Here is a 12,207-nt window from a genome sequence, read left to right as displayed (position 1 = left end):
ACAGTTCTAAGGCCATGAGAATGTCCAAATTAAGGTCAAGAGAAGGAAACATTCTCTGGGGAAAGGCTGCTAGCATCTGAGGTTCCTCAGCTACGTGGGAAGGCATATGGAGATGTCTGCTGGTCCTTCTCTCCTGGTATTGGTTTCAAAATTGACTCTCTCAGCTCTTTTGGGTCCTTCTTGCTTCTCCCTAGCATTTTCTTTCGAAGCTTTCTGGGCTTCTTATGTCATTTATCCTCTTCACAAAGGATTCCAGTGAAGGATTAAGACCCACCTTGAGTGGGTTGGGTCATCTCTCAATTAAAATAACCTAACCTAAAGGCCCCACCCACAATAGGTCTGCACCCACAGAAATGGATTAAAAGAACATAGTCTTTTCTGGGGTCCATAACAGATTCAAACCAGCACAGAAAGTATGACTGAAAAAATTGGGAGACCAGTGATCTTGCCTACTCTTTTTATTTCACAGAGGAATAAGGTGATTCCAGAGAAGGGAAACGACATAAGCAAAATCTCAACTACAAGTAGAAGAACCTGGCTCTCACTGGTAGACAGTGTGAGAGGAGTGGGGTTATTTCACCCCACTGGATCTCAGTTTCCACATCTGAAAATGGGAAATAATAAGCTCTATATAATAAGATTTTTGTAGAGTATTAAATGAGGGCATATTTAAGGAGGATAGCACAGTGTATGGCACAATTTATGGGCTCAATTAATGTTAGTTCTCTTTGTACCATGCTTCAGAGTAGAGGTCTCTCTATTGAATAACACTGAGTCTCAAAAGCTAGAACAAATATGTATAATTTTATGTTGATGATGTAATGTGTTACTAAGTAGATGTTTTACATTTACAAAATTTTTTTAAGGATGAAAACACTGCCAAGGAAAAAAACAAACCTACACTCCCTTCAAATGCCACAGTAGACTCGTAGCTGAGAGATGTAGAGGTTAGGGGCTTCTTTGCCACCCTTCCTCCAAATCAAAACATTAGTTCAACTCTCTTGTTGGCACCAGAATTCTCTAAGGGAGGAGTTTAGGGCAATGATCTGTTTGAAAGAGGAAACCAGGGATTTGTCCTTAAGCTGATTGCATAGCAAGTATGCTGTTTACTTAGATTGTGTGTTTATTTGGAGTGGTATTTTTAAGGGGTTGTTATATTGTCGTCCTGACCCCCCCATCACTGGTTGCTGCCACTGATTGTCACATATGCCTGCATTCTTAGCCCTAGCAGTCTTTCCATTCCTTCTCAAAATCCTGGGCAAACAATTGTAAATCTCCCTTGTATTCATATCCGCTCTAAATAGCCACTATACACGAACTGTTCACTTTCAACTTAATAAGTCTTCTCATCCCTAAATCAAAACTAATTAGCTTTGTTTTTCAAATTGCTGACACTGGGGGTCTTCGCTATAACAAACCTGTGTGTGATTAGTGATATAAAGGCTGGTGCTGAGCTTGGGCAAATATTTATAGAGTAATCATATTGGATAGGGTTGAATAACCTCTTGGATTAAGTGTGAGCTTCTGCCAGGCAATGCTGCAAAATTGTGCTAATTTAATGGTACAGTCCATTGTTCTGTCTGCTGATACAAATATAATCAGGGATATTAGGGCACAGTATGGCTTCTTTATTGGCAGTCCTGGCAGTAATTTGCCAAAAGAATCCAAATATCTCTCTGTAAATATAAAGTATGTGATAGGTAAATGGGAGCACAGTCCAGAAGAAAATCAAATACGTACACACCTAGCCCAGGAATAAACCTAAGGTAAATTGTTACTAGATAAATAGCTGTTGTGCTATAGTATATTAGACACCAGAGGAACAATTTCACTTTTGTTTACTTTCAGAAACCATAAACAGATCTTAATTAGGCAAATCAGTACTAGCATTACAGGAGGATTTCTCCCATATCAAATAATATATATTGATATTAACTCCAACTTCCTACAGAGACACAGCAAATAAAATATATATACACTTAAAAATATACACTTAAGTCTTGATCTATAGTTCTTAGCCCGTAATTTTGAAAGGAGACTCAAACTCTGGGAAAAGAAGGATGAATGCAATAGTTTTTAAAGGTTATGCAGTTAAGCTGTGGCCAAATGGAAACTAGAAATCGTATCCAGTGCTTACCCAACCAGAGTATAGAGCCCTATTTAAAACAAATCATAATATCGACATACAAATGACTATAGGAACCTGGGTCATTTCCTTATATATATATTCTTTATTCATATTATTATACATTTTTTAAAAATTTAAAGATATATATATATAACAAGATCTTGAGATTTTATTTACATTGATTAATTGCAATTGTACATTTTTTAAAAAATACAGCTTAGCTGTCTTTCTTAGACACTCCAACCAGTTAGCTATATTTAGATGTGAGGAGGAGGCAGAGTAATTCTTAAAGAGTTCTATGTTTCTTATAACTGACTTGACTGACAGTCCTTAAGTGCTATTCCTTTCAAAGCAAATATGACTCAGAGCCCTTAGGTAGAATGTGTACACAGGCTAGAAATATTGATCTGTCCATATCCTAGAAACATTAAAACACAATAAAAAAGAATTTTTAACTTAATTCTGAATAATGAAACATATGAACAGCACACAATTGACAATGGTAATCTATCTGTAATATTTTATAACGTCAAGGATTTAATTTAAACTCTAAAAACAGAACTATCTTTCCAGCCTTAACTCACCTTCTTCAGGCTAACCGTGACAGTTCTTAGAGCAGTAGGTGCCCATAGAAACTTATTTAAGATATAAATAAATATAGACAATTTGAGTCATCAAGTACAAGCTATCTACCTTGTAAGTAAACTCTGTCATCAGCTCAGAAATTAGAAAGGAGATTAACCTGGGGACAGTTTTGTAAGACTTCCTTCTGGGGGTTATCAATAATGGAATGAAGAAGCGTTTCATCGTTTTCCCTTATAACACTGGCCAGAGCTAAGTGGACGAAGAGGCAAGTTGTGAACGCTGCCAATAGATGGTCTCCCTCCCTTGTGTTTCCTGAACTACTTGGAAACTCCTTTTTCTTCTTGTTTGCCCCTGGCCACCCTTCTTGCTACAATTATTTCTCATTCCCATGAAAGACGGCAGAGAACAATCAATAACGCTGTGGGTTACAAAAACACACCGAGTTCTCTCAGTTTGGACTCTACTGGGTCTCACAGCCCCCTGGAGGCACCAAGGGCTGGATTCCCCTTCCTCCTAGTAGGGCTTCAATCATAGACAGGGCTGAGGCTATATGGCTGTTACCACCATATGAGTTGTCCTTTTAATAATCATTTTTTAAAAAGTTAAGCGCTCTACAGTTGGCTCTGTTTCCATTTAATAAATGCATATAATACTTTCCTATGGCACTGCAGATATGATTCGATGCAACAAAATTATTTTGGGAGAAAAAGCCAATGGGTGTGAGAGAAGTGGGCTAGAGGCAGAAAGACCTGGTGAGTGTGGGAAGAAAAAGACAGGCATGCCACCGACAACATTGTCCATGCCTGCTGACTCTTCCCTTTCACCAGGTCTGCTCTACATGAAGCATTGCTTTATTGTCCCAACAGCTTCTTTCTCAGTTTCGCAATGATACGCTTGGTTCTTCCGATATGAATCACTGACTTACTTGGAGAAATGCCTACTTAGTTGAGACTTGCCCCATACCATGAAATCAACCCAGGCAGAGGAACTTAAGGGTTTATATTTAAGAAGTTTTATCTCCAAGTTAAATCAGTTTGTTTGCTATTATGACACTATGACTTGTGCAACCAAGTTTCCCCAAGGTTGGTTCCTGGCTATCTTTATTTCCGGGGCCCCCACCTAATTTGTAGCCCATTCCTATGTCTGGGTTCTTAACATCTACACTTGAATATCTGATTACCTCCCTCTTTGGATCTTTGCCAGTTGCCCACTTGATTAACCCCTTATTACGATCTGCTCCACATCTATTTAAGTGACACCTAAGATTCACTTTCACCTTGGTTTACATTACATCGGCTCCTTTCCCTTTGACTCATCTCCCAATCTGAGATTTATTTTCTATATTCACATCCTTGTACTCCCATTGCTAAGTCTGGGGGTGTCTATGGGCTCTTGGTCCTGACCTCCTGAGATCTGAGTCAGCTCCATACCCCACGTATAACAGGTACCACATAAATAATAAGACAGCTTTAATGATAAATAGACTTCCATTTGTCGAATGCCTGCTAGGTGCTAGGCACTGTGTTTCCAAGCATTATTTTAATATCCATAACCACTCTGTAATTTATGCAACGCTGATATTCAGCTTTCCCAGTTGCAAAAATACTGCAATATTTTCTCATGGATTATTAAACAGCCACTGTCCCAGCCTACCAAATGCCCCCCACATGACTCCCTGACTTCCCTAGGCCCTCTTAACAGCCACCCACTCTAAAGCAGAGACTCAAGCCCTTAGCTGTGTCTTCATAGGCTGTTGTCCTTGGCCAATACAAAATAGGTCATCAAAGATCCTAGAGGGGTGTTACCAAAACTTGTCTAATGGTAAGTACGGTTTTGTTAAAATAATAAGCTCCCAGGACCCTCCTCTAGAAATTCTGATACAACTTATTCTCATCTAGTTTGAGATGCTATCTGAATTTTAAGGAAATGATTCTCATTGTAGGCAAGATTTGGACACAGCACTAGGGCATTTGCTTATCAGAGTACAATTTGAGACTAACTAGAAATATTTTGATATTTCCATATCTTAAATCAGAAAATAATGACTTTTAGCACAATGCCTGAATTGAAGGGAACATTTCTCAACAGAAAGAGTTATGTGTCTGGGACGTCGGGTACTTCTTGGTTCTTTTAGATGGGGTAATGCAATTCAAAAGCAGAATCGTTCTTTGACAGGTTTGGAAACATCAATCAGTGACAGCTAAGGATTACGATGAAGCAAGGTTACAGTTTACAAGTAGGTCACATGAAAAAGATAAAGCATAGGAGCTAAAACAAAAGTAATTCCATGAACCCTAGAAAGGAAGCACTGAGTTTACTAAGGAAAATTTTCTAGCCTTAAAAACTATCAATTTACTCAAAAAAAAAACCATTTCAGAATACTTTTTTTGGAACAATAACCTATGAAAAAAGAACTTTAGAAAGTTCAGTGTATGGTGTTATCAGTGTGGCTGTTGGATCCTTTCCCTCTGCCATTTCCGGCATTCTGCAGCTGTGTTTTTTTTCTGTTAATGTCTGACAATATGGTTTGTCACATAAAACCTTTTCAGTAGCTTCTCCCTTCAGACATTCTCTCTTCCTTTTCTGCTGTTTGCAAAAGCTAGTCATGAAACATAGAAAGGTACCCTGAAAAAGGCAAGTATCACATATTAACTGCCCACAGCAGGTTTATAATGCCATTCTTTTTCTCATGAAGGTGATTAAAAAGAAACAAGAAGAAAAAAAGCAAATTAGATAAGCAACTGTCTCTAGTTGGGTCTTGTAATGGAAGCTGATTTGCTGAATATTTCTGGGGAAGGAAGAGTTCTCTAACTCAGTAGAAGCTCTTAAACACTCTTATTGACATGTGTAAATCATGGATGAGGGAGAGAAGCCGCTGTAGCGGAGCTGAAATTTACTACCACAACACATGACCCAAACTAGGCTGATTCTCTTCCAAGTGACAAAGTCTGCCAAACGCTTAAACACCTGCTGCAGTTATCAGCACTCATATTCCCTTAGACAACCGAGAAACAACTCACTGGATAAACCAATAAGTAAAATAAAGTGCCAAATATACCCTTGGCAGGGGCTGATAATATAAAGCATTTAAATAAATTTAACTGAATACTTCCAAATGGTACACCTGACAATGAGGAGAATGCACCGTAGGGGGAAACTTAGAGAAAAAAAAAAACAATATCCAGCCATTTTTTTCATAATTCTAGAAAGCCAGACCCATATCTAACCCCACTCTCCTCATCGGAAAATAATGCCACTTTCTCCCCTGGGATGAATAAAAATGAAATAAATAAAACAATAGCAACAACAATGATCCTTAGAATTACAATATGCAAGGGACTTGGAATAAGGAACGCTCTCTTTCCACTGTATTTAACTGGCTAAACAATGATGTTTTTCTTCATTTGCTTGTTAGATTTGTTTTGTTTTGTTTTTTAACTCCGGTACTTAACACCTGTATGAAAGTCCCTGACTCAAGAGGCAGGGCTTAGTTAATGAGGTGTGGCCACACTATGGGAAGCCCATTTCTAAATGAAAATTGCACTGTGCAGTGAGCACAATCCCTTCAGGTGGAAGAGAGCATTTATAAAGCTGCAGGGGTGGTAGCCAGTGCATTCTCTGTAAGAGGCCTGTAGGGTTACCACAGCTGGCAGAGAAGAGGCTGACCCAGAGCCACGGGCAAAGGTGATAATTCTCCTCCAAATTACTCATATTTCTCCAGGTTGCCATAGTAGACAATGAGTAAAGGCAGATATAATCCCTTTCCTAATTGTAAACCAGCACCAGCCTAATTATATTCCCATTTACCCCAGATACTCTAAAATCATAGGCTTTCTGTTTGCTAATTCCTCTTATTCGTGGTTTTATGACTCCAGAGGAGACTTTGGGGAGTACAAATTGAAAACCAGTGCAGTGAGTTCGTTCCGCATAGGCATTAACTATGAAAAAGTAATGGCATGGGGGATAAAAGGGGGTGGGCAGAAAAAAGCCTCATGTTTGGCTTACACTGATTTTCAATCACGTCGCCACGGTCAGCATGGGCACCGTGGAGCTCAAGGACACAGTTGGCGAGTACAAAGCAGCGTTACAGCCTAGCTAGCCCGTCTTCCTTATCTATTAAACAACCAGTCTATGATAAACTCCATTCTCTTTGTCTCAGAAAGTGTCTTAAATTTACCCTAATTGATATGTAATCTCTATGAAACTCTGGGTATTTTTATGTCAGCTTATTAAAACTAGCCTGGGGAGGGACTGATGCACCAAAGCTTTGGAGTAATGCTGAAGGTCGTAAGATATCAGGTACTGAGGAGCAGGACAAAGGGTGAAGGTTGCAGTGGCAATTAGAGTCATTCAGATATTTCCAGATAATGTTACCATCATACTCTTTTCCCCCATCCTCATCCCATATGATGTGTGCAGCTCCAGTTCCAGTTAGCGCTCCCAGAATGCTAAAACTGGAAGATTATGTAAAGGTATGTTGGGGTAGGCAGAGGGAATCTGCATGTGTGTGAACATGAGACACGGAGAGAGAGAACAAGCTACATGATTCTTGATTGAAAATGAACACTCTTAAAGCAAACTTAAAATGTTTTATTCCTCTGTGGCGTTTTTTGTGCAAGTAAATAATAAAAATCTTTCAAGTTATTGTCAATCAGAAAACCTTTATCTCTTAAGGTACCCCGAGGTTACAATGAAAAGGGGGTCATGGCGCCAAAATTATGACCTCTCTGTCATGGATGGTCTCTAGGAAAGGAGAAGGTCATAGTTTGCCAGGTCAGCACTGGTTCACACAATAGAGGAGAGGCAGGCATCAAAGTTGCACAGGTGCCAAGGGAGCAAGTGCTCTGAAAAGGAAGGTTTATGCCCTTCCTGGAAATGTGGGTATTTCAGGTAGAGACACATTTTCCCAAGGAAATGGGGGTATAGGGCTTGACTCTTCAGTTCTATAGGTCAAGGAATTTAATGGTTAACTTCTCCAGGTGGTTTAAGGTCCACATTTATACCAAAATGAAGACACACACACACATACACACACACACACACAAGCTTACCTCACTACTAGGTGAGTGAGTTGAGAATAAGGATGATGCCTCAGTCACCCATATGCAGTACCCCCAGCCTAAAGAGTTCTCTGCATAGAGGAACTGCTCAAGCAGCATTGATTGAATTAGCAAGAGACAGCAAATCTAATAATGTTCAATAAAAATTCTTGCTTTAAAGCACACTGGTTGTTTGTTTGAGTTTTGTTTTGTTTTTTTATCTCCCAGTTCTTTCTTATCCAGATCAGGAAACACCGAGAAACTGAATTTAAATTTGGAAGTTGCTTTGGTAAATATGGAATCAGAGAAACGGAAATTGCATGGCCTCAGGAGATATTTTGATCGAGTTATGAAGCCTGATTCCTCTCCACTGAAGGGTTATGTCTGCCAATTTAATCATATATTTGTGCTCCTTGTGGTCATGGGCATGGGCTCTGGAACCAAATTGCTTGGCTTCACACATGCCCTGATGCTCGCTAGCAGTTTGACCCTGAGCAAGAACTTACCAAACTCCTTAGTAACTGTTTCCTCGGCTACAAAATGAGATTATTAATGTTAATTTCTACCTTGTAGGGTGTGGTCAGAATTAAGTGGGTAAGTTTCAGTAAATTTCTTGGCACAATTCATGGCAAATAAGAAACAAAACGTAAGTGCTGGCTATCACTATGCTCTGCTTCGTCAGCTGTTAAAAATCTTCAGATTTCCTTTTTCCCGATCCCCCACAGGCACAGCTGCACCTTGCACAACATGTGAATGGTCTTTGTCATCTCATTTTTTGATCTTGTTAGTCATGGGGACATGGATAGGCAACATGCTTCCTTATGTTCACTCATTTGTTCACTAGACAAATACTGAGTGCCTACTTTATGCCAGACTCTTTTAACATTAGGGATATAAAGATAAACAAGATAGAAATAAGCTTCCTGACTTCATGAAGTTTATGGGCTTATAAAAGAAACACATACTAATAAAAAAAATGACACAGTATAACTGCATATTGTGATATAAGATCTATGAAGGAAATGAAAATGGTGTTGTGATGGCAAATTATAACAGGGAGACCATTTGCATACAATCATGATACATTCTGAGCTGGGATAGACTATTTCAGGCTGGAGAGACTAGTAAAAAGGCCCAGGATCAAGAAAGGGCTTGATATATTGAGGATCACAAAAAGATCCTGTGGCTGGAGCACCAGGGGATGCATGATAGCAAATTATTTGAGAGATGTGCCAGGAGTCTGCTTTCACGGCACCTTGAAGGCCATGGCCATGGATTCTTCTCTATGCAAAAGAGGAATCCATGGAGGGAGGAAAACAGATTGTAGTGGAGAAAAATTGAAAGGCTTATTTCCATCACAAGGTCACTGCTGTTGTCAAGGCCATGCATGTGACGAGAAGTGGAAAATTTTAAATATATTTTGGTGATAAAGCAGACAGTGTACCTTCCAAGTAACTGAGTGAGCACCTACCACTGAGATGTTGCTTTCTCAGTGAATCAAGAAATGAGGCAGGTTGATGAGATTTCCAGGGGTGGAGGGAAGGGATTGAAATCAATCTGTCTGTATACATTCTAAAGTACATGAATTAAGAGAAAAAGGGTATCTCAAATCTAAATTTACTTACAAATGATCATACAGTATCCTTTCCCAGAGAGAATATAAATTAGGTGATGTCTGTCTTTGGCATTAACATCTGCACCTTAAAAAGAAAATCATTGTACACATAATATAAACAAAATGCCCTTCATCTATTTAATTTCATTCACACAACAGTTCCTTAGGCATTTACTATGATGATGCCTAATTTTATAAATGTTGTGAAACTGAGTCTCAGTGACTTATCCAAGGTGAAAGAGCCAGGGAATGCACAACTGGGGTTAACCCGGGATAACTGTTTTGAGAACCTGAGCTCTCATCCACTAAATGAACTGTTTTTGAACACCACTGATGGAACCCCCGACTTGCTCTCACTCTCTTACACCACGCATACACACACACATCTTACAATCACAATCTCCCCTCAGGAAGAATCTGTGACTCTTAATCACTACAAACCAACTAATGATCTACAGAGTTTTGATTAATTACCTCTTTTGCTTTAACAACAGAACCACAAATTGTTAAAATCAAGCTTGAACAAAGACAGTAGAAGAGATATTTCCTGAGACAGAGCAGACTTACTGGTACTTCTGATAGCACATCATAGCCAGCTCTGAGGATAAATGTGGCCTTAGCCAGGAAAGGATAAATGATAGATGATTTGGAACAAATAAATGACAAGAGAGTTAAAATGTTTTAGGGCAAGGGACATTCAAATAAATGCTATTGGGTGATTTATTTTCCAAAAGGTGTTATATTCACTGCTGAAACACACCTGCATGTCTGCCAGAGATGCGGCTGTAAAAATGTGTGTGTATAAAAAAACTTATACTGTCACATGCTGACCACAACCTTTCAGCTACTAAAGCCACCACTTAGCTCCAAGTACACATTTCCAACATCCTCGTAGACCTCAACACCTGATGTCCCACAACTATTTCAAGCACAATGTATTCAAAGTTCAGCTCATTAACTTCTCTCCAAACATTTAATATTTGCATCGTTTTAGCAGTTGCCAGTGCTAATAACTTCAAAGTTTTCATAACTGTCTTCCTTACCCTCAGTCCGCACTCCAATGGTAATCCTATGGAACAGTGGATATGAAAAATTCTTCTCCCTGATTATCTCACACGTCTACCCCTCATTACCATCCCCACTGCTGCTCCTGTAGTTCAGGTTTTCAACATGTTTCAACAGTTATGTCTTAGCTCAGGATTGCTAACATTCAGAGCTTAAGACAAAATGTAAGTGTTGACTTTTTATTTAAGGGATGAATGAGGTGAAAAGAGAAGCGAGGAAAGGAGGGACAGCAAGTAAATATAAGATGCTCTGTTACTGAACCAGCCCCAGGTTCTCAAGAAAGCACAGGCAATTCCTTAGTTCTGAAAGGCAGAATGAAAGCACTGCTAGGAAGAATCTATGAAAAGAAAGGAAGGGCAGGCAGATTATCTGCTGATCCTGTCTCCTGGCTCTAATTGTTCAAAGACCATGAATTGGGGTTTTAACTCTCCCATACCTCCAAGTCAAAAAATTACCTCTTCCACTTTTAAAGACCCTTGTGATTACATTGGACTCACCTGAATAATCAAAATAATCACTCTATTTGAAGATAACTGATTGGCAACTTTAATTCCATCTGTAGTCTTGATTCCTTTTTGCCATATAACTAACATAGTCACAGGTTCTGAGGATTAGGACATGGACCTCTTTGGTCAGGAAGCATTATTCTGCCTACCACACCAATATCCAGAGTAATGTATGTGATTGAACCACATAAAATCTTCATTTATCTAGGACAAAAATAGTCAAATATGACAAATTCATATGCTTCAATCTCATCAGTTCTGGTAAGGACGAATTACTGCCACCTCCAAGATGGAAGAGGTTCAGTATAATTGACCTGCTACCATGAAGCTGGTTGTTCTCTCCTAGAAATGGTGCCATTAGAAGGCTAAATGTTAGTTTCTGCCAGTGATGAACTATGCTTTCAACAGTGCCAGGAGCTACATTAGCTTACTCCTTACTACATTAGTAGTAAGAGGGACTCACTAAAGACTCCATCTCTGTGACCATGGCCACTCTATTTTTAGGCTCATTAGAGAAGTACTGGGTACCAAGAGCAGAGTTGGTTGATATCCACAGAATGGGGCAATTTATCCTCCTGGACATCAATGGCCTGTGCTGTGGTAGATGCTTTCTTGTGGGCACTAATATGGAAACATTAGGTTTACTCATTGTGCCCACTCTCAGAGATCCATCCCCAGATTTTCTTAAATCTATTTTATTACTGGGAGGTCAGGTTCCTCCCAGGCCTCTGACCAATTGGACAAGTCATTCACAACTGCCAGGAGTCAATGACTGCCCATAACTCAAGCAACCTTCCCTCCAAACAAAGTGGCCAACCAAGTGAACTGCTCACAGTTCTGCCCACTGTGAGGATTTCCTAATAACAGTCTTTCAGGACCATTCCTGAGTGGTGCTGTAATGTAAAGAGTCCATTTTTGTATTAAACCAATACAACTTGCAACTCATCTGTAAAACAGGCCAAAGTTTTCTTTTTCTCCTCATTAGGTGGTCATAAGGAAATCCCATGGAGCCATCCATAGGAATTGAGGGAGAGGCATTGGAACATCAGAGCTTAGTGACATGGTACTGTGAGCCCCATGTATTGTACTAGTGATCTGAACCTGCTCTGACCCAGTCCTGAATGTACCGCTTCTATCCTACATGGTTTGCTGCTACACCCATTTGGCATTATGGTGTATGGAATCCAAACACACTCAATTCACGACAGGTAGTTCCAGTTCCATTCTTATTTGGTGTCTTTTGTTCAGCCACTCAGTCTCTACCACTAC

Source organism: Tamandua tetradactyla, chromosome 7, assembly GCF_023851605.1.
Source record: "Tamandua tetradactyla isolate mTamTet1 chromosome 7, mTamTet1.pri, whole genome shotgun sequence".
NCBI lineage: Eukaryota > Metazoa > Chordata > Mammalia > Pilosa > Myrmecophagidae > Tamandua > Tamandua tetradactyla.
The sequence above is the reverse complement of the archived record's forward strand: the minus strand, read 5'-3'. Positions refer to the sequence as shown.